Consider the following 21284-nt stretch of genomic DNA (forward strand, 5'->3'; position numbering starts at 1 on the left):
TTCTATAGAAAACATACGAAAGCAATAGAATATAGTAAAAGAACCGAATGTCACCAAGTTCCCTAAGACACAGATGTCAAATAATCAGCATGAGGGGCTCATAACAATTCCAGCTGGGGCCTCTGCCAGACTGAACATAATTGGGAAATAGTTAATGAATTCAATCAAAATTTAGTAGAACATACATGTTTACATACGGTTTTCTAAGTCAACATGAGGCTTACATATGTGGTTATGTTGTTCATCCTTTGTTTTTGAAGAGGTCCAATGACATCACAGGACAGTGTCTTGATTTGTCTATGAATTGCATTTAAGTAGGATTTTTATGTACAGTTCGGCAGTCCCCCATTTCTATTTTTGACCCTACCCCCTTCCTTAAATATCATCAAGGCTAAAAAGAGATAGAGCGCTCCCATTCCCCAGACGCTTCTGATTTGTGTTTATTCTTCAGTCATTCCCCTGTTGATGGGCATCCCTTCAGTTTCCAATTCTTTGCCACCACAAAAAGAGCAGCTAACATTTATATAGCACTTACTATGTGCCAGGCACTGTGCTTAGGCATTAGAGTTATTATCTCATTTGAGCCTTATAACAACCCTGGGAAGTAGGTGCTATTACTATTCTTATTTTACAGATTGGGAAACTGAGGCAAACAGAGGTTGAGAAATTTACTTGCCCAGGGTCACACAGCTAGTATCTGAGGTCACATTTGAACTCAGGTTTTCTTGTCTCTAGTCCTAGTGCTTTATCCACTGTGCAAAACCTGTATGATTTTGTTATGCATGGAAATTCCTTTTACCTACTTTCTATATTGTACCAGGGAAGTCTTTCCCCCCTCCCCCATTTTTATTGTTATGCAAAACACAATTCCATATTGGTCACTGTTTTAAGAACAAACACATACATAACAAAATCCCCCAAATAAAACCCTAAATACACACTGGGAAGTCTTACAGAGTTGCTGGAAGAGTAGAAAAAGTTAAGTAGTTTCCATAGTTACACTGTTAGTCAGTGTCAGAGGCATAATTAGAACCCGGCTCTTCCAGGCTCCATGTGCTTCTAGGCTCCACGTGCTTCATTCTCCCCTGCATCATGCTGCTTCCCAATATGGCTTCTTACTGGGTTAATAATGGAATGGTAGGAGAGCGAGATGTGATGGAGGCAGTACTGGCACTCAGTGAATATCAAATTATTGAATGAATGAATTGATTTACTATTATTAGTTTTCATAAACCCTTTCCTTCTGTTCTAGAATCTATGTCAAAAATTTCAGTTCTAAGGCAGAAGAGCATTAAGGGCTAGACAGTTGGGTTTAAGTGACTTGCCCAGGGTCACACAGCTAGGGAGTGTCTGAGACCAGATTTGAACCCAGGCTCTCCTGTCTCCAGGACGGAGTCACCTAGCTGGCCCACAAATGAATTTATTTTGACTTTATTTAGTTGTTCAAACAGGACCAGCTGCCTTTTAAAAGATATAAATATTGCTTAGTGAACTGAATATTTGTTCTCTCCTTTTAACAAAGAACTTGACTTGTCCTGTGCTTGGGAAATTCATGACTTGGATCAAAGCAGACCAGTCTGCTCCATTGCTTGTTTTTGTATTTGTTTTTCCACATGTGCCATTACTTCAAATTACAAATGTGCCTATGGCAGATTAGGGCTGGAACAATGGAGCAGGAGGACTGGGGCTATCTAGGCATGCCAGGGCTCTTTAGAAGGGTCTTAGGCTTTGGGTATACCCATCTGGGGGGAATAGATAGACCCCATTAAGTGACACTTTGGCCAGGCTTCTTCTGGGGTTCACAGTTCATTGTTTTGTAACCTATAGGATAGATTTAGAGAAATGGATGGAGTAAAAGAAGGTAAACAAAGAGTGAAGTCTGAGCCTATGACAAAGATGAAGGGAGCCTGGTGAGCTAAGGGAAGGCTGAAAGAGAGCTGGGCAGGGTACAAAGGAAAGTCAATCAAAAACTCAGCAGTTCTGCAGCTTCACATGAAAAATTTTAAAAGTGTTTGGGGGGCAACTATAGAGCGCCAGACCTAGAGTCAGGAGGTCCTGGGTTCAAATTTGACCTCAGATATTTGGTAGCTCCGTAACCCTACATAAAGTCACTTAAGCCCCATTGCCTAGCTCCTACCACTCTTCCACTTTGAAATTGATACTTAGTGTTGATTCTAAGATAAAAGGTAACAGTTTAAAAAATAAATAAAAGAGCTCTTGTCTGGAATTGTTGGAGGACAGCAAGCAATAAATAGTAGTTAATAATAGTCCTCCCTCTCCATGCCTCCATCTACTAGCTATTTGATGGCCAACAGGTCCATAACTAGGAATTTTTGCACCTGGAGTCCATTCCATTGTGAGGGTCAAGGGGGAAGGCTGTCTGACTATAGATCGGATTGTGCTGAGAAAAGGGATGAATGACCCATCCTCAAAAGCCTGTCCCATACTACAGGGGTTTGGAAGAAGGCAGGCTCTAGGAAGTAGCCAGACCTCAAGAGTGGTGGTGGCCAAGGGATGACCACACAGCACAAGAGGGAAGGTTGGTAGAGATTTCTTTTTTTTTTTTTCAGTATGTTTTAAAACTTAATTTTATTGGTTAGTTAATTAAATTTTTTCCATGGTTATGTGATTCATGTTCTTCCCCTCCCCTCCTCCCATCCCTCTCCTGTAACCAATGAGCAATTCCACTGGGTTTTACATGTGTCATTGATCAAGACCCATTTCCATATTGTTGATATTTGCACTAGGGTGATTGCTTAGAGTCTACATTCCCAATCATATCCCCTCTACCCATGTGATCAAGCAGTTGTTTTTCTTCTGTGTTTCTACTCCCACAGTTCTTTCTCTGGATGTGGATAGTGTTCTTTCTCATAAGTCCCTCAGAATTGTTCTGGATCATTGCATTGCTGCTAGTAGAGAAGTCCATTACATGTGATTGTGCCACAGTGTATCAGTCTCTGTGTATAAGGTTCTTCTGGTTCTTGGTAGAGAATTCTTAGGCAGGACAGCCTTGTTAAGAAACCCCCTTCCCAATTTCAGCGCCCTGGGACAGAGCTCTCATTTCTCCCTGTTAAGTATATCTATGGGCTAAGTCTCTTCCAGGCTGTTGGCTTTAGGTTCTTCAACCATAAAATGGAGGTGTTGGACTAACTGATCACTAAGATTTCCACCAGCTGCCAAAGAGAATTGTTTGGGTGGGGAAGTTAACAATGGAAAAATGAGGAGGACTGACATGCATGTAAGAAGTTGGGACAAGTTAGGATCACAACATGCCAGGTCTGAAAAGACTCTCAGAGGTTATCTAGTTGGCAGATGGAATAATTGAGGACCAGAGAGGAGTCATGTCCTCCCTGCCAAATAATATTTTCCCCTCCAACTTGAATTCATGGAGCAGGTTAGAGACTGATCTCATACTAGAATCCAAACCTCCAGCCTCCTAGACTTGAACCTTTTGCAAGTTTGGAGGCTCCACAAGAATGGGTGATTTTAGAGATAAGGTGAGACTTAGTGGAATGTAAAAGTCTTTAGGCAAGCCAGAGTTAGAAGAATCCAAGGACAAGATTGTGGATGGTATGAAACAAACCAGTAAAGGGAGAAAATCTTTCCTTGGCTCGTCTCAGGCGGGGCTTGCAAAATAACAGAACAGAACAGGAAAAATCCCAGCAGCCAGCTGGCAAAGTCTGGTTGTGCTTCTGCCCCAGCACAGGCCGGTCAGCAAGCATGGGACACTTTAAACAATGAGAAAGATGCTGGATGGAGAATAAACTCCCCAAATGGGTGGTAAAAATAGGCCTGGGAGAGGCACATCCACAGAAAAGAAGGCTGAGTGATGCATGCAGAGATAAAAGGAAGCCAGAGGGAGAACATCAGCTGGAAAGAAAGAACTAAGGATGGGGGTGGGTTCCCTGAGAAAAAAAATTCCAAATTCTAGACTGTGTGTGTTTGTTTGTGTGTGTTTGTTTGTGTATGTGTGTGTGTCCATGCATGTGTGCTCACACACGTATCTAAGCAGCATATCTCTTTACCTTTAGAATGAAGGGTAGGAGGTACCTAGGTGGCTCAGTGGATAGAGACAGATCTGGAGATGAGAGGTCCTGAGTTCAAATGTGGTCTCAGATACTCCCTAGCAGAGTGACCTTGCCTGGGCAAGTCACTTAATTCCAATTGCCTAGTGCTTATCACTTTTCTGCCTTAAAAAATATACACAAGGGTTAAAAAGAAAAAAATGAAGGGTAAAAATGGTCTAAAATCTGGGGCTCACTTTGTAACTTTTATGTAATAAATATTTGAGAAACAGATGAAGTAATGAACCAACCCATGAATGAGTGTTCAGATACTCTGATTAGTTGGGCAATAGCAAAGGTTGGCCACACAGACCTTATTTCAATTCAATCTTTGAGAAAATATGTTTTTCTGAATCCTGTCCTGTTTAAGCAGCCTCCTTCCTTCCCAAATTAAGCCACTACAACCAGAATAGGAGGAACTCAGCCTTTACTCTTTAGTCACTTTTATACTTCTAATTAGGTGGCACAGCATATGAGCTCTGGTCCTGAAATCAGAAAGACTTGTGTTCAAATCTAGCCTTAAACATTTACTGGCTACATGAGCCTGGGCAAGTCACTTATCCTCTGTGTGACTCACTTTCCTCATCTGTAAAGTGGGAATAATAATAACACCTAACTTGCAGGGTTGTTGATGGGATAAAAGGCAGTAATACTTCTAGAGTGCTTTGCAAACCTTAAAGAGCTATATAAATGCTGACTACTATTATTCTAGCTGAGGGTACCAAAAACTGGTGGTTCAGCCTGAAATGAGTATGGAACAGGTCACAGAATTCCTGAACTGGATGGGATCCCAGAGATCACCCAGTATTCTTCTGTAGTCCTCTAGTATAGCCTCAACAAGTGGGCATCTACTTCAAGCTTCTGCTCAGCTACTTCTAGTGATGGGGAACTCACTACTTATTGAGACCATCCATTCCTTTCCACTTTGAGACAGATTTAATTGTGGGAAAGTTTGTCTTTATTTTGAACAGAAATATGCCTCTTAGTACCTTACATGCTCCTATCCTTAAATTCTTAGAATAATTAACATAGATAAGTTAAAATTCATTCCTTAGGGATGCTTGTCAGAATACCTTTCATTCATAGGATGTGAGATCCAAAGCTGTAAGTAACCTCAGAGTCCATCTACAGACCCAGGAAGGTTGAGTGACTTGCCCAAGGTCACATGGGTAGGAAATGTTAGAGGTGGGATTTGAAGCCAGCTCCTCTCACTGCAGAGCAAGCTCCCTGTACTTTCTGTGTTGTTTCTTTCCTGACTCCAGAAACTCCAGAAACAGGAAGGCAAATTTTAGCTTAGTATAAAGAACTTTCTAACTGTTAGAGTTGCCCAAGAATGGAATGAGCAGCCTCAGGAGGAAGTGAGTTCCCCAGAGGTTCAAGCAATAGCAGAATAATCACAGCAGGGTGGATTTCTATGCCTGGGGACAGGGCCAGAGAAAGAGAACTGAAAATTCTCTGGTCATTAGAGCTAGTGATCAAACATTTGGGATAGGTGGGGCTTCCATAGAAATCAAAGAAAGAAGAAAAGGACCTCTATGTAGCAGAATAGTTATAGGAGCTCTTTTTATAGTCTCTAAGAACTAGAAACTAGGGAGTGGTAATGGGGGAGTGGTGGTACCAATTGTGGAATGGCTGAAGAAATAATGGCCTGTGAAAAGAATAAAATTGTTTCATCCCCTGCCTTGGGTTGCATGAACATCAAGGTTAAGAATGAGATGTTTTCTCTGATCCTACAACCTATCAACATCTCCAAAACAGAAATTATGTGCTAAAGATAAGGCAACTTTAGCTGTCTCCATGGTCTGGGACAGTGATGGTGAACCTTTTAGAGACTGAGTGCCCAAACTGCACCCTCATGCTGCATGTTAGCCCCTTCCCTACACCTTACTCAAGTTAGGAGAGGGAGGAAGTGCTCCCATTGGGCAGCTGGGCAGAGGGGCAGATGATGTGAAAAATGTCCTCAGGCATGGTAGAGAGGGGGAGGAGAGCAGCCCCCTCCAGCATGCATGCCATAGGTTAGCAAACAGCGATCTAAGACATCCAGAATTCAAAAGCAGGTTTAATAAAGCCTCCCATTGACTCTGAGTTAACTCAACACCCTTCCACTCAACCAGCAATGAGGCCACATTAGCAAAGCCAAGGATGGGACAGATTTACCACAAAACCTCTCTTACACCCTCAAACCCTCCCCAATTTCCAGTGCTGAGGAGACCCTGGTTCCAGGCTTCAGAAATATGCCCCAGCCAAGTCAGATGGCCAGTAGGCTAAAGACCTTCTGGAGTAAAAGCCTGCTGAGGCCCACAACCCTGTGGCACTGGTACTACACAACTCTAAACAGGCGATGGTGGTCCAAAGAGCTAAGGATCACAGGGAGTGGGATAGGGAACCAAGATAAGATACTCTGTGTATCTGGTTGGGGTAGGGGTGGAGAAAGAAGGGTGGAACTCTCTACTAAGCTTGAAGGAAAGAGCACTGCAATCCAGCTAGGACCATCCACTTGAGGAAAAAGACCTAGACTAGTGAACTGGGAATTGCCCAATATGGGAGGGGACTGAGATGCTTTGAGATCTATTCCCAAAGGAAACCATAATTAGAGGAGAGGGAGTCAGAAAGAGAAAAAGAGGGGAAAGTAAAGGGGGGAAAGACTGAAATTATCCAAGTTTTCAGGAAGAATAAAATTCAAAGACCTTGAACACAAGCAGATAAATCAACAGAGAAAAAAAAAACCAATTAACAACAAAAGGAAATATGGTCTTTAGATATAATAGCCAAGTTTAGGCATCTAGGAATAAATATTTCCTAACACTTGATGAGACAGCAGATCCTTGGAATTTGAAGAGATCATGGAACCACAACACCCTGTTCCTGAGTGGTTAGAAGAGATACAAGAATTATGAGAGCAGGATTTATGTCCTGCGTAGCGAAAGAATGGGCAGAATAGAAAAACTGGAATCTGCAATGGTAAGCCTCACCAAAAAGAAGCAAAAGGAGAGCTTCAGATTGGGAATGAAGCACGATAACATGAATGAAAGCAGAGAAGAGTAATAAAGAAAGTGATCTTGCCATAAAAAAATGATGGAAGTGGAGATTTCTGAGAAACCTAGGAAGACTTGTATGAAGATATAGAGTTAAGTGAACAGAAAAGAAGAACAATTTTTACATGATAAAAAAAACATAAGAACAAATAATTTTGAAAGACCTCAGAACTTTGATCAATGCAGTGACTACCCATGATTCCATAGGACCGATGAAGAAGCAAGTAGCTCATGTTCTGACAGAGGGAATGAAGCATGATTTTTAAAAAATGGCTAATACAGGAATTTTTTTTTTAAACCCTTACCTTCCATCTTGGAGTCAATAGTATGTATTGGCTCCAAGGAAGAAGAGTGGTAAGGGCTAGGCAATGGGGGTCAAGTGACTTGCCCAGGGTCACACAGCTAGGAAGTGTCTGAGGCCAGATTTGAACCTTGGACCTCCTGTCTCTAGGCCTGGCTCTCAATCCACTGAGATACCCAGCTACCCCCAGGAATTTTTTTTTAACCGTCCATATTTATGATAAAAATTTTGGTCTTTTTCTACTCTTTCCAATGGGGTTGAGTAGGAGGGAGATAAATTTGATTATTTATTGTTCATTAAAAAGAATAAAAGTTAATTTGAAAAGAAAAAAAGAAAATATAGGGCTTCCCAAGAAAGAATAATAGTATAAAAGGCAGAACACTGAACTTAGATAGAGAAAACCTTCCCTGACAATTTCTAGCTGTGTTATTTTGGAAAAGTGGCCTCAACTCTCTGATTCTCCTCTGTAAAACTAGGGTAAAAATCCTTGCACCACCTGCCTTGGGGGGTTGTTGTGAGGAATCATTCTGGAAAGTGTAAGGCCCTGGGTAAATGGGAGCTTGTCACTGCTGCAACAATTCTTGTAATCTCTGGCAAATGACAAAATTAAGAGTTCTGCCAGTTGGGACAGTACCCAGCCTGATGCTGTCACTAGGAAGCCTTTAGGATGATCCACAGAGCATGAGACCTGAGGCTTCAGTTTTTGGCTATTCTTTTTTTTTTCTTCTGCTAGGTAGTTCTTCCTTTCGGAATAAAGGCAAAATTTTATTTGCAAGCAAAAAGAAACAAGAGCCCTGGCTCACTCCTTCCCCTTTGCTTTCTCCATCCACCTCAAGATAAAGACACACACGCAAGGCAATGGGGTGACAACAAGTAAAAAATGCATAAATCACCAGCATTTCCTGTTTTGGAAATAGTGCATCTGATGCATGTAGGGTGAACCGAACAAAGAAAGTTTCCCGGGAGACAGATTTAACTTGGCATTTGACATGTGGGGCTCCGGGTGAATGGGGAACATTAAAAAAAATGCCTTTGTTCCCCTGGGACCATTTAAGGCCCTGGGCGCAGACATTTTTAGCTTCTCTGAGTACTATTTTTTGAATCCTGAGTCTCATTAATCTCCCCACTCATGCAGACCGTGAGGAGTCAGTGGAAACTTCAGCTTGGCACAGGAGCTATTTCCGAACATGGCTTCTGTTCAGAGCCATCGCTCGACCTGAAATGAAAGACCAACCCAGCAAAGTCAGTCTGGATGGGGCTTTCATGTTGCTGGCAGGGCATCTCATGAGAGTCCTGGAGCCCATAGGGGTCATCTAGCCTGATCCATGAGTCCCTCGACAGCATCCCCGATGAGCAGTTATCTGGAACACTGGAAGGGATACTCACTTCCTGTGGAGGTAGCCCATTCCACTCTGGGGCAGCTCTCATTGTTAAAAAGTGAGCTGACATCTGCCTCCCTTTGGCCACCCAGCAGGCCCCATTGCTTCTAGTTTTCTCTGGAAATAAGCAAAAAGGTCCAGCGTCTCTTCCAGGGGAGAGCTCTTCAAATACTCAGCGAGCTCCCACGTGCCCCTTTAGTCTCCTCTTCTCCAAGGATCATCTCTAGTTTTATTTCAGTTAATCCTGGTACAGTTTTGAGTGCCTTCTCTGCCTTAGTCTGTCCCTCAGGACATGCTCAATGTTTTCTTTTGTTTTTTTTTAAATTTAGTACTCAGAACTGAATTCCAGATGTGGTCTAAATAGGGCAGAGTAGAAAATTCTCTCCATCTAAAATTCATAATAAAGTTATCAGGATTGAAATATTACTATTGGCAAAAAGTATGTACAGGGGCAGCTAGGTGTCTCAGCCCTAGAGATGGGAGGTCCAGGGTTCAAATCTGGCTTCAGATACTTTCTAGTTGTGTGACCCTGGGTAAGTCACTTAAACCCAATTGCCTGGATTTTGCCACCCTTCTGCCTTGGAACCAAGATACTTAATGTTGATTCTAAGACAGAAGATAAGTTTTTTTTTTTAAAGGATGTAATGAGATCCCCCACCTGAGTAAGATGCACTGCTAAGTGCTGTGTAATGCGGGGTTTAGGTGTTTTCATCAGGAAACAGATGATTGAGATAGATAAGTCTCAATGGAGGACATATCTCTAGGTGGAATTATACTGATAAATATATCAAGTAGCTTGTTATATTTTTTAAACCTTTACCTTCTGTCTTAGAATCATTGCTAAGTATTGATTCCAAGGTGGAAGAGCAATGAGGCTAGGCAATTGGGGTTAAGTGACTTGCCCAGGGTCATCCAGCAAGGAAGTGTGTGAGGTCAGATTTGAACCCAAGAACTCTCATATCTAGGCCTGGCTCTCTATCCATTGCCCCAATAGTTCATTATTTGTTTACCTAGCCCCTAGTGCTAAAAGGTACCTCAAAGGGCATTTAGCCAAAATTTTACCCAAAGTGCATTTCCTTTCTCCAACATCCTTAACAAGTAGCTAACCAGTATCTATTTGGATACCTCCAGTGATGGAGAACTCACTTTCTATTCAGTTCAACAAACATTTATTAAGCATATAGTGCTGGGCACTCTAGAATCTAAGACAAAAATGAAATTGTCCCTTCTCTCAAGAAATTCCCATTTGAATGGGAGAAATAAAAATATCTGCCATTTATAGGATTTACAAAGGATTACAAAGTACTTTCTTCCTATGATTTATCTCATTTGAGCTTCTTAACAAAGGGGGAGGGAAGGGAAAATATTTATTAACTACCTACTATGTGATAGGCACTGTTCTGTGTTCTAGAAACAAAATCTCATTTTTTGAGTTTTGTGTTGTTGCTGTTATTGTCATTTCAGTCATGGCCAACTCTTTGTGATTCCATTTGGGAGTTTTTTGATAGAGCTACTAGAGTGGTTTGCCGTTTTCTTCTCTAGCTCATTTTATAGAAAAGGAAACTGAGCCCATCAGGATTAAGTGACTTGTCCAGGGTCACACAGCTAGTAGGTATCTGTGGCCAGGTTTGAACTCGGGAAGATGAGTCTTCTTAACTCCAGGCCTGGTACTCTATCCACTGTGCCACCTAGTAGCCCTGGTGCTATTATTATCCCCATTTTACAATTGAGGAAATTGATGCAGACAAAAGTTAAAGGACTTGCTTGGGCACCCCAGCCTGTGTGGATTTGAATTCAGATCTTCTTAACACCAGAGCTAAGCTTGTCTCACTACAAGGCATTATTAACCCCATTTTACAATTGAATAAACTGGCCTCAGTTTCCCCTAGTCACACAATTTTAGAGTTGGAAACTGAATCTAGACAGATGTTCCTGTCTCTCAGTGTCAGTCTCAACCACTGTGCCACATTTCCTGACTCTTGAACCTCCAGAGTTTTGGTTTTGGACAGCTAAAGGTTACCAAAATACAATAGGAAGTCGATGAAGGAGATGAGGGGAGAGATCTCATCAGCTCACTTGCAGATGATTAGTGCAGGTTTCATGAGGAAGAGGAGATTAGAGTTTGGGGGATGACCAGAGGGATAAAGGACACAAGAGGAACTGGACATAGCCTGGGCTCTGTCTGAGGACAGAGTAAGGAGGAAGGGGATGGAATGAAGGAGGGGGGAGTGAGGATACTTGATTAGCTCTTTATTTTTAGAGTTCAGAAAACAAAACTCTATTAGCAGTAGCTCAGTGCCTCTACTACTTAGAACTCTGAGACATATTAACTTCAAAAGCATAGAAGAAACAATATGGCGGGAGAATGGCTGCCATCATCTACATGATACTACAGTATATTGGATTTCAATAGAAGGCTGATAGGGGGCTATCAGGGAGCCCAAGGACTTCTTACCTTGAAGGCACTGTCTACATGGAAGTATACCTAGCTCATTATTTATAAATCTAGTGCTAAAGGAGGTCTCAGGAGGATTCCATCAATCTTTTATCCAAAGGGCATCTCTCCTTTCCAATAGTTCCAACAAGTAGCCAGCCAGTCTCTGCTTGAATACTTCCAGTAATGGAGAACTCATCCTTGGGAATGTGAAGTAGGTAATATTTCCCACGTCATTTTGCTTAGAGTCTGTTGTGTGTGGATGACAACAGAACAAACCTGGGGATAGACCTTCTGATCCACAACCCAGATCCAGTCCTTTACTTAATTTCATGCAACAAGTATCAGAAGTAGGATCTTCATTTATGACCATAGTTGTAAAAATGCAACATTGCTTTAAAATCTTTGGCTGCAATATGCTATGAATGCACAAGATAAGGCTGTTATTCTGGGAAAGTCTATATACTTCTGGGGTCTTTCCTCCCTTGAGTCTCTGCAGGAATCTCTTTGCATCTCTGAGCTTATGTCTTTTTGTATATAAGATGTCCTTATGTTTCTCCCTGGGTTCATATACATCTCTCCTTCTGTCTCTTGCTCTGTCTTTTCATCTTTTTTTTTTTAAACCCTTACCTTCCGTCTTGGAGTCAATACTGTGTATTGGCTCCAAGGCAGAAGAGTGGTAAGGGCTAGGCAATGGGGGTCAAGTGACTTGCCCAGGGTCACACAGCTGGGAAGTGGCTAAGGCCAGATTTGAACCTAAGACCTCCCATCTCTAGGCCTAGCTCTCAATCCACTGAGCTACCCAGCTGCCCCCTTTTCATCTTTTTTAAACCCATCACTTCTTGTTGATGCTAAGTATTTTGGTTCCAAGGCAGAATAGAGGTAAGGGCCAGGCACCCATAGTCACACAACTAGAAAGTGTCTGAGGCCAGATTTGAACCCAGGACCTCCCAATTCCAGGCCTGGCTCTCTAATCATTGTGCTACCTAGCTTCTCTCTGTCCTTTTATTTTCCATACAGCAATTCTACCTATTTCTACCCTGCTATTAGCTTCTATTCCTTCACTGAAATAGAATATTTTAATTGAGTTTCATTCTGTCATAGACATCAGAACTAAAAGAGTCCTTCAAAAGCTTGGATTTATAATATCATAGATCTAGAGCTTCTTGGAAGCTATGTAATACAATTCTCTTATTTTACATATGGGGAAACTGAGGCTCAGAGGAAGGGAAGTGACTTAGCCAAGGTCATTTGGGAAGTTGGTAGAAGAGCTGGAGACAGGAACGAATGTCTTCCAGGACTATGCTCTTTCTTTTCCTCCTTTATTTTACAGATGAAAAATAGAGGCCCAGAAAGATTGTTACTTATCCAAGCTCACTTGATAAGTGCTTGAACTAGATCTTCTGATTCCTAGGCCAATGTTCCTTTTTTTTGTTATTTAAAATACATTGATATTGTGTTTATGTTATACTTCAGTCTTTTTGTCATATACATCAACCCATTAGGCTCTCCCTTGTAACAAAAAAAAATAGTTGAACAAAACCAACTACATATATACATATGTAGTTGGTTTTGCATATATATATATATATATATATATATATATGCAGAATTCTACTTCCATGGCCCCCACCGCTCTAGTGTCATTTCTATTACAGGGCATCTTCCCCAGTTGAGTGTGGGGGCAGCTGGGTGGCTCAATGAATTGAGAGCCAGACCTAGAGAATAAATAAATAAGCACTTATTAAATGCCTACTATGTGCCAGGCACTGCGCCAAGCTCTGCAGATACAATCCCTGCCCTTAAGAATCTAACAATCGAATGGGGTTAGACAAGGAAAAAAATACATATAAACAAGCTATATATAAAATAAATAGGAGATAATTAAATGAATTGAAAGGGGTTTCACATAGAACATGGGATGGATGCCCACATGTATATAGAGACATATTCACATGTGTGTATACATACATGTGTGCGTGTGAGGATATCGATGCGTATATATGTATTCTATGGCTATATCTTGAATACTCACTTCAGATGGACAATTAGTTGGGCATATAAAATAGGCATGACCTGTAGGCATGTCAGCTGGGGAAATAAGTGGGAGCACCAGAGCAGGTTAGATTGCATTTGGGAAATTGGGCAATGTTCTTGACCATCCCAAGCTTCTCTCTGAAATAAAGACCCATTTTTTTGGTATCAGTATTCTTTTTTTTTAACCCTTACATTCTGTCTTAGAATCAATACTACATATTAGTTCCAAGGCAGAAGAGTGGTAAGGGTTAGGCAATGGGGATTAAATGACTTGCTCAGGGTCACACAGCTAGGAAATATCCAAGGCCAAATTTGAACCCAGGACCTCCCATCTCTATCCACTGAGCCACTCAGCTGCCCCTTCTATAGATGCTTTCTGTCTGCAATTCACAGAATACCATACTTTCTGAAGAATTCAAATTATGGGTTGTCCAAGAGGCAATGGATAGTGGCATGGTGGACATGATGAAGCTGCAATATATTCTCAGTCAAAGAACTGTATAGAAGTGCACTCAAGAATATCCTCAAAAGAGCCAATAGCAGGTAGCTTTGTGGCTCAGTAGATTGAGAGCCAGGTCTAGGAACCAGATGTTCTGGGTTCAAATTTGGCCTCAGATATTTCTTAGCTGTGTGACCCTGGGCACTTAACTTTCATTAACTAGCCTTTGCTGCTCTTCTGCCTTAGATCAATACACAGAATTGATTCTAAGATGCAAGGGAAGAATTTTTATTAAAATAATAATAATAATAAAGAATTGTGCAGAGGTGGTCTGAATGATATTCTCAGAAGAGCCAATCAATAAGTAGAAATGGGGGGGGGGGAGGAATCTGGGTGGCTCAGTGGATTGAGAGCCAGGCTCAGAGACAGGAGGTCCTGGGTTCAAATCTGACCTCAGATACTTCCTAGCTGTGTGACCCTGGGCAAGTCACTTAACTTCCATTGCCTAGCCCTTACCACTCTTCTGCTTTGGAACCAATACACAGTATTGATTATAAGATGGAAAGTAAGGTTTTTTTAAAAGTGGTTGAATGGAAGATTTTATGCACATTTCTCTTTAAAATAAAATACAAAGCAAAAAAAAATGGTTTTTATTTATCAAACTAATCCTCAATGGAGTTTGGTTTTTTTTTGGTAGTTCAGTTGCTCCTGGTACAGAGCAGGTTTCCCACCCCTGAGGGCAGTTATTTCTGACTCCTTTCATGCCATTTCACAAGCAGCTCTTGATAACTTCCAGATGGGCTCGACTTTCCTCCAAGTACTTAATCATCCCTGAACAGTGGAAGAAGGCACTGTGGTTTGTCACAGCAAAATGACAAGTGTCAACCTCTGCGGTCTACCCAGGGTTGGCTCCTCTCCAGGGATAAAGTGTGCGCAATGCCCAGAAATGTCCAGAAAGACACCCACTGGGACTGCTCCTTCCATAGGTGCTTGGCTGCAGCAGACCACAAATATAAGGATAGGGAACCACCACCTAAACCGCATCTCCACAGGGATGACAACATGATGGAGACAACATCTCCTTTTAGGAGACTCCTAGAGTCCCCAAGGATCTCAGGGTCTTTAAGGAAAGAGTCCAGACTTTCTGACATGTGGCCAGGGGAAATATGGCATCATTAGTCCATCTGATGGGAACAAAGGAAATCAGTTAGGATCTAGGCCAGGAGCCCAAATGGGCCTCAGAGGTTATTTGGTCCAACCTGTTCCCAAGCAGGAATTCCCTCTATGACATTCTGGACAAGTGCTCATCCTGCTCAGCTTAAAAACCTTGAAGGGTGGGAAACTCTGGAATCAGAAGACTTGGGTTTGAATCTTCACTTCGAACACTCATTGAATCAGATTAATTAAATCATTTTGATTCTCTAGGTCTCTGTTTCCTCATTCATAAAATGAGGGCAGCTAGATGGAGCCATAAATAGGACTCATCTTCCTGACTTCAAATCCAACTTCAGCTGCTTACAAGTTATGTGACCCTGTTTGCCTCAGTTTTCTCATCTGTAAAATAAGCCAGAGAAGGAAAAGACAAACTACCTTAATATTTCTGTGAAGACAACCCCAAGTGGGGTCATGAAGAGTCAGATACAACTTAAACAACTGAACAACAAAAAGGAGGAGGATGAGAAAGATGGTCTCTAAGATCTCTTTCAGCTTTGAATCTCTGATCTCTATAATCCTATGATCTACCCATTCTGTTCTAAACAAGGGCCACTCTAATCATCCAGAAGTTTTTCTTTATGTTGAGCTCCATTTTGCTCTTTTTACACTTGTAGACCCTAGACACTTAATTCTCCAAAGGCTCATGTTCATGCATCCCCTGGATGGGGCAGTCATTTTCTGTTCCTCTGTGTATCTCATTCTTTCTGAGTGGTTGCCCAAAGTCTAGCCTACTAGAGTAGAATTTGGGGGAAGGGAACATGAGGAGACCCCATTTCCCCAGGAGTTAGGGAGTTAGAAGCCAGCTTCTCTACTTCTTATCTCTAAACTAATATAACTAAGCTTAATTTCTAATATCATCCTTATACTGGTCAATGACACACGTAAAAACCCAGTGGAATTGCTCATTGGCTATGGAGAGGGGTGGCAGGAGGGGAGGGAAAGAACATGAATCATGTAACCTTGGAAAATATTCAAAATTAATTAATTAAATAAATAAACTTTAAAAAACAGGCATCATCCTGGACTCTGAGGTCTTAGATAATGGGGTTACATCCTTTCTGAACTCTGAGTTGGGGATGGGGAGTAGAAGGCTATCTTCAATGCCAATGTACTACTCCCCACCCCCAGCCTGACTGTGACCCAAGGCCCTTGGCATCACCTTTTTCCCATAAAAGAACACATTGGGATTCTTTGGCTAATGCCATTAAGGCATGGATAATCCCCAAACTGATACTTGGCCTTGAAGCTTGTTTTGAATTAGCATGTGACTAGATGATGTTTTTTCTTCCACCACATTGTTGCCCTCTCCTTCACATCTCCCCCCTTCCCCAGCCTCAACAAGACCACAATCCCTGAGTCCAAGACAGCTTTAATGAGTTGCTGTGACTAAAGAATGTTTGTCATCTGAAGGCCAACACTTGTGGGGCACCAGACTTAACTTGGCCCTTGGATGACAGATGTATACCAACTCTCAACCCTTGGAGCCATTCTGTCCTTTCCAATCACCATTAGCTGTTTGACCTGCGGGCCCATGGTCTTCAAAGGTCAGACATTCAAGTGGTCAGTGAATCTGCTCCATCTAAGTGTGGAAGATGGAGGAGTAAGGAGCTAAAGCTTTCTCTGCTTTTGAGCTAGGGTGAGAGGGGTATGAATTCCTGGTGATTAGGTAAAGGAGGCAAAGTTCTTCTTAAATTACTTTGTCAGAAGTGATGAGAATATATTTGATTTTCTAAATGTTTGTAGGCCCATCTGCCCTGTTGTTAAACGTGGTCCATGGATACAATGAAAAATCTCATTGCACAGGGTGCCAGACCAAAAATTTCCCAGGTAGTTTCAGGATCTCATAGGAATGCCAACTTATGAAGCCAGGAAATAGCTTTAACACAAAAGGGGAAAGTCAGATGGTGCAGAACTGGGTGCAGGAAAGAGAAACAAGACAGGGAGTACATAGTCACAGAAATAAACTTTGGGGATGGAAAAGCAAATATCAAATCCAAAGAACAACTAGAGGAGGACCTGCTGCTTTCAGTGCCAGACCTTAAAGACCAATGGGACTTTCCATCTGCCCTGCAGCTGGATGCTCCTACATTAGAATGGGAGTTTCTTGACATTGAGATCCATCTCAAAAGCTTTCTGAAGGCAGGCAGCTTTGGGGGAAGAAATAAAGGAAAATATTACTGGAGGATAAGCAAACACATAGAATCAAATCTCACATCCCTGTTTACCATCACCAATGAGTGGAGGGCTTTGGGATCTTACTGATCTTTGGTATCATTGGGACAATCTGGGAGTGATGACTTTGACTTGGAATCTCTGTGTTTGACCAGATTGCAAATCCTCAATTCAGATTTCAATAGTGACAGTTAAATTAACCTGATCCCCCCTTTTTGTTCCAAGCAGGAGAAGGACAATCCCACATTGACGTCCACAGGATCACCATTTCATTTGCCCTTCTTCACTTTCGGGAACATCTGGGACATCGGGTTCTGAGGTCCACTATTAGGTAACGAGTTTTTCTTTCTTCTTTGGTGGGCATACTGGGTCTGATCCTTGGAGCTCCATCTTCTTTAGATATTTGGCCTGGGAACCCGTGGTCCTCAAAGGGCAGACCTTCAAGTAGCCGGAGAATCTGCTCCATGTGGGTGTGGTAGACGTCAGAGTAATGAGCTAAAGCTGCAGAGAGTAATATCAGCCTTAAAGGAGAGCTCATTTGTAGAAGAGAACATGTTCTGGCTGCAAAAAGCAATGGTTTGTTTTGGCTAACCATGTTTCTGAAGTAAGGAATTCAGGTGGTTTTTCTTGACTGCCACAAGAGGTGAGCATGCCCAATGCTACTAGATACTGGAACCTCTAGGGAGAAAAGCCTTTTTTTTACTAAGCATCTTGACCTGCCCTGATGGTGATAATCAGCAGCTCTGTTATGTAGACTCCACCCCAATATGGTGGGAACCAGCACCTCCACTATTTAGATCTGTCCCAGTAGGGACACAGTAGGAATCATTATCTACTTTCCTGGCAGTCACTATTCCCATCCATCAGTCAAGTTCAAGGGGATGACTTCCATTAACCCCTTTGCCTCAGTTTCTCCTTATAAAAGGCTAAAAACAGTTCTTATGTGAACCATAAAATCAAAGAATGGCAGAATTAGAAGGACCCAAAGAGATCACCCAGCCCAATACCTCATTGTACAAATGGGAAACCTGAAACCCAGAGAGTGGCACAGTAAAAAGAGCATGATCTTTGGAGGCAAAGGACTTGGGTTCAAATCTTTTATTTGATGCTTATTACCTAAGTGACTTTAGGTGAGTCACTTAATCTTCATGGATCTCATTATCTTCATCTGTAAAAGGAAGGAGTTGGATTGCCCGCTCTCTGAGGTTCCTTCCAGCTCTAGCTCCCTGAACCTATGAACTTTCTGAACTGAGACTAAATGAAGAGAGCAATGTGGCCAAAGTCACATGGCAAGCCCCTTGTATTCTTCCTAGCCCATAGTCCAGCTCTTCCTTCAACCCACTGGTGTACCTCCTGATTCTATGTCCCTGGTCTCCATCCATGCAGCTCTAATCAAGCTTGGCTAAGAGCTTTACTCTGCAACCCCTGGATCCCATCTGGGAGCAGGGTGCAAGGGAAGATGGCACCAAGGCATAGGACAATTTTTCTAGGATAATATAACAGCTGCACAACTGTGCCCCTGCTGATTTCATCATGGGCATGACTGGAAGGGCCGGGAGCTGGTGTTCCTCTCTGTGAAAGTGATGGTTCCCCTTTCAGGAAACATCTTTCAGTATTTTTGTCCTATCTATACTGAGGTCAGGGAAGCAATTTCCTTCCTTCTCCTATCTCTAGGGACAAGGGGACAGTTCTTTCTTTAGAAGGACCAAAAATGTGGGAAGAGTCTAAATTGTACAGGCTTATAGAGCTGTGTGTCCTGTTCTATTTCTGAATAGACCCTCCAAGTCTGGGAGTAATGGAAAGAACGCTGCAGTTAGAGGCAGAGGGCCCGGGTTCAAATTCTGCTTGTATGTCTTTGGGCAATAAAGTTAGATTATAGAACAAAGAGCACTGAATTTAATATCAGAAGCACTGGGTTTTAGTTCTGGTTCTATTAGTAATTTGGCCTTGGGTAAGATGATTTCTATTACTAGGCTTCCATTTCCTTCTAAAAGTAGGGGACAGGGTCATGGTATAGTCAAGAGAGCACTGGCTTTGCAGTCAGAGGACTTGATTAAAATCTCACCTTGGTCATTTTTCATTTGTATTACCTCGAACAAGTAACTTCAACTCTATGGTATAAAACAGCACCTTAAATATGAAGAACCACTCTGACATGATGTGAACTGACATCTACATTCCTGGCTGCTACCATATTCATCATTCAGGGAGGTTCAAGAGGGTGATTTTCATTAGCTTCTTGGCTAATTGGGAGTTTCCTCCTCTTGTAAAGAACTATAGATAGCTTTTAAGTGAATATTAGAACTTTTAAAATGACAGAATTAGAAGAATACATAGAGGTCATCCAGGCAAATCTCTCATTTTTCACCTGGGGAAACTGAGGCTCAAATAGCACAATGAAAAAAAGTCTGGTTCCAGAGGATCTGAATACTAAGTAGAAAACCCTGAAAGGGTCCTCTCCTCTCCTCTCCTCTCCTCTCCTCTCCTCTCCTCTCCTCTCCTCTCCTCTCCTCTCCTCTCCTCTCCTCTCCTCTCCTCTCCTCTCCTCTCCTCTCCTCTCCTCTCCTCTCCTCTCCTCTCCTCTCCTCTCCTCTCCTCTCCTCTCCTCTCCTCTCCTCTCCTCTCCAAGAGAGTATAGCAGGTTAGTAGCTCAGGGATCTGAGGCAGACTTTTCAAAAAAAAGCAAGTGTCCTTTTTGAAAACTGAGCAAAGAAACCCTCAAGGGAGAGAACAGGACTGACCTTTATAAGGCTCCTACAAGACTTGACTCTTCATTATAATTTGGCTGATTTTGCAGAGGTCTAACTAAAACATGAAGCTGTGAGCAACTTGACAACAGGAACTTTTTTGCATTCATTCATTCATTCATTCATTCATCCATCTATCTACCCATTTAACTACCTATATCTTTCTTCCTTTCTTCCTTTCTTCCTTTCTTCCTCCCTCCCTTCCTCCCTCCCTTCCTTCCTTCCTTCCTTCCTTCCTTCCTTTCTTTCTTTCTTTCTTTCTTTCTTTCTTTCTTTCTTTCTTTCTTTCTTTCTTTCTTTCTTTCTTTCTTTCTTTCTTTCTTTCTTTCTTCTTTTCTTTCTTTCTTTCTTTCTTTCTTTCTTTCTTTCTTTCTTTCTTTCTTTCTTTCTTTCTTTCTTTCTTTCTTTCTTTCTTTCTTTCTTCTTCCTTCCTTCCTTCCTTCCTTCCTTCCTTCCTTCCTTCCTTCCTTCCTTCCTTCCTTCTTTCTTTCTTTCTTTCTTTCTTTCTTTCTTTCTTTCTTTCTTTCTTCTTTTCTTTCTTTCTTTCTTCTTTCTTTCTTTCTTTCTCTCTTCTTCTTTCTTTCTTTCTTTCTTTCTTTCTCTCTTTCTCTCTTTCTCCTCTTTCTCGTCTTTCTCTTCTTTCTCTCTTTCTCTCTTCTCTTCTCTCTTTCTCTCTTTCTCTCTTTCTCTTTCTTTCTTTCTTTCTTTTCTTTCTTTCTTTCTTTCTTTCTTTCTCTCTCTCTCTCTCTGTGTCTCTCTGTGTCTCTCTCTCTCTGTGTCTCTCTCTCTCACTCTTCTATCTATCTAGTTTGGTTTTTGCCTTGCTTTGAATCCCTAGTTCTTAGCATAGTACCTATTTTGAATGTTGTTCCTGTCATCATAACTTAGGAGATACCAAGTAGCATTTGTACTTGTCCAGCAGCTAGAAACAACTTAAGTTAGCACCCACTTAACAATAGGGCATTACCTATTGGTGGCTCACTGTGAGTATCTTCTTGGCTTAGTTCTGTCTTCAAAAAATCCAGTCTCAAGACTTTTCCTGAGATTTCCCAATCCCAACACTCAGCTGAAATTTTTCTTTAAAAGTGGATCTTGGGGGCAGCTGGGTGGCTCAGTGGATTGAGAAGGAGGCTCTGGGTTCAAATCTGACCTAAGACACTTCTTAGCTGTGTGACCTGGGCAAGTCACTTAAACCCCCATTGCCTATCCCTTGCTGCTCTTCTACTTTGAACCAACACATACTATTGATTCTAAAACAAAAGGTTTGAGAGACAGACAGAGAGAAAGGCTTGTAATTTCATTAAAACAAAACTTTGGGGGGGCAGCTGGGTAGCTCAGTGGATTGAGAGCTAGCCCTAGAGACGGGAGGTCCTAGGTTCAAATCTGGCCTCAGACACTTCCCAGCTGTGTGACCCTGGGCAAGTCACTTGACCCCCATTGCCTAGCCCTTACCACTCTTCT

At 41.9% G+C, this 21284-nt stretch overlaps 1 protein-coding gene across 8 annotated transcripts in view; it reads left to right on the top strand.

The window, feature by feature from the left end:
- IRAG1 (inositol 1,4,5-triphosphate receptor associated 1) overlaps positions 1 to 21284 on the top strand; it is a 233145-nt gene that overhangs the window by 96347 nt on the left and 115514 nt on the right. For all 8 annotated transcript variants that reach the window (XM_056802088.1, XM_056802090.1, XM_056802086.1 and 5 more), the window contains one exon: positions 17305 to 17407. The gene's annotated coding sequence lies outside the window, so the exon portion shown is untranslated. The remainder of the gene's footprint in view (positions 1 to 17304; positions 17408 to 21284) is intronic.

Source organism: Monodelphis domestica, chromosome 6 (assembly GCF_027887165.1).
Source record: "Monodelphis domestica isolate mMonDom1 chromosome 6, mMonDom1.pri, whole genome shotgun sequence".
Lineage (NCBI taxonomy): Eukaryota > Metazoa > Chordata > Mammalia > Didelphimorphia > Didelphidae > Monodelphis > Monodelphis domestica.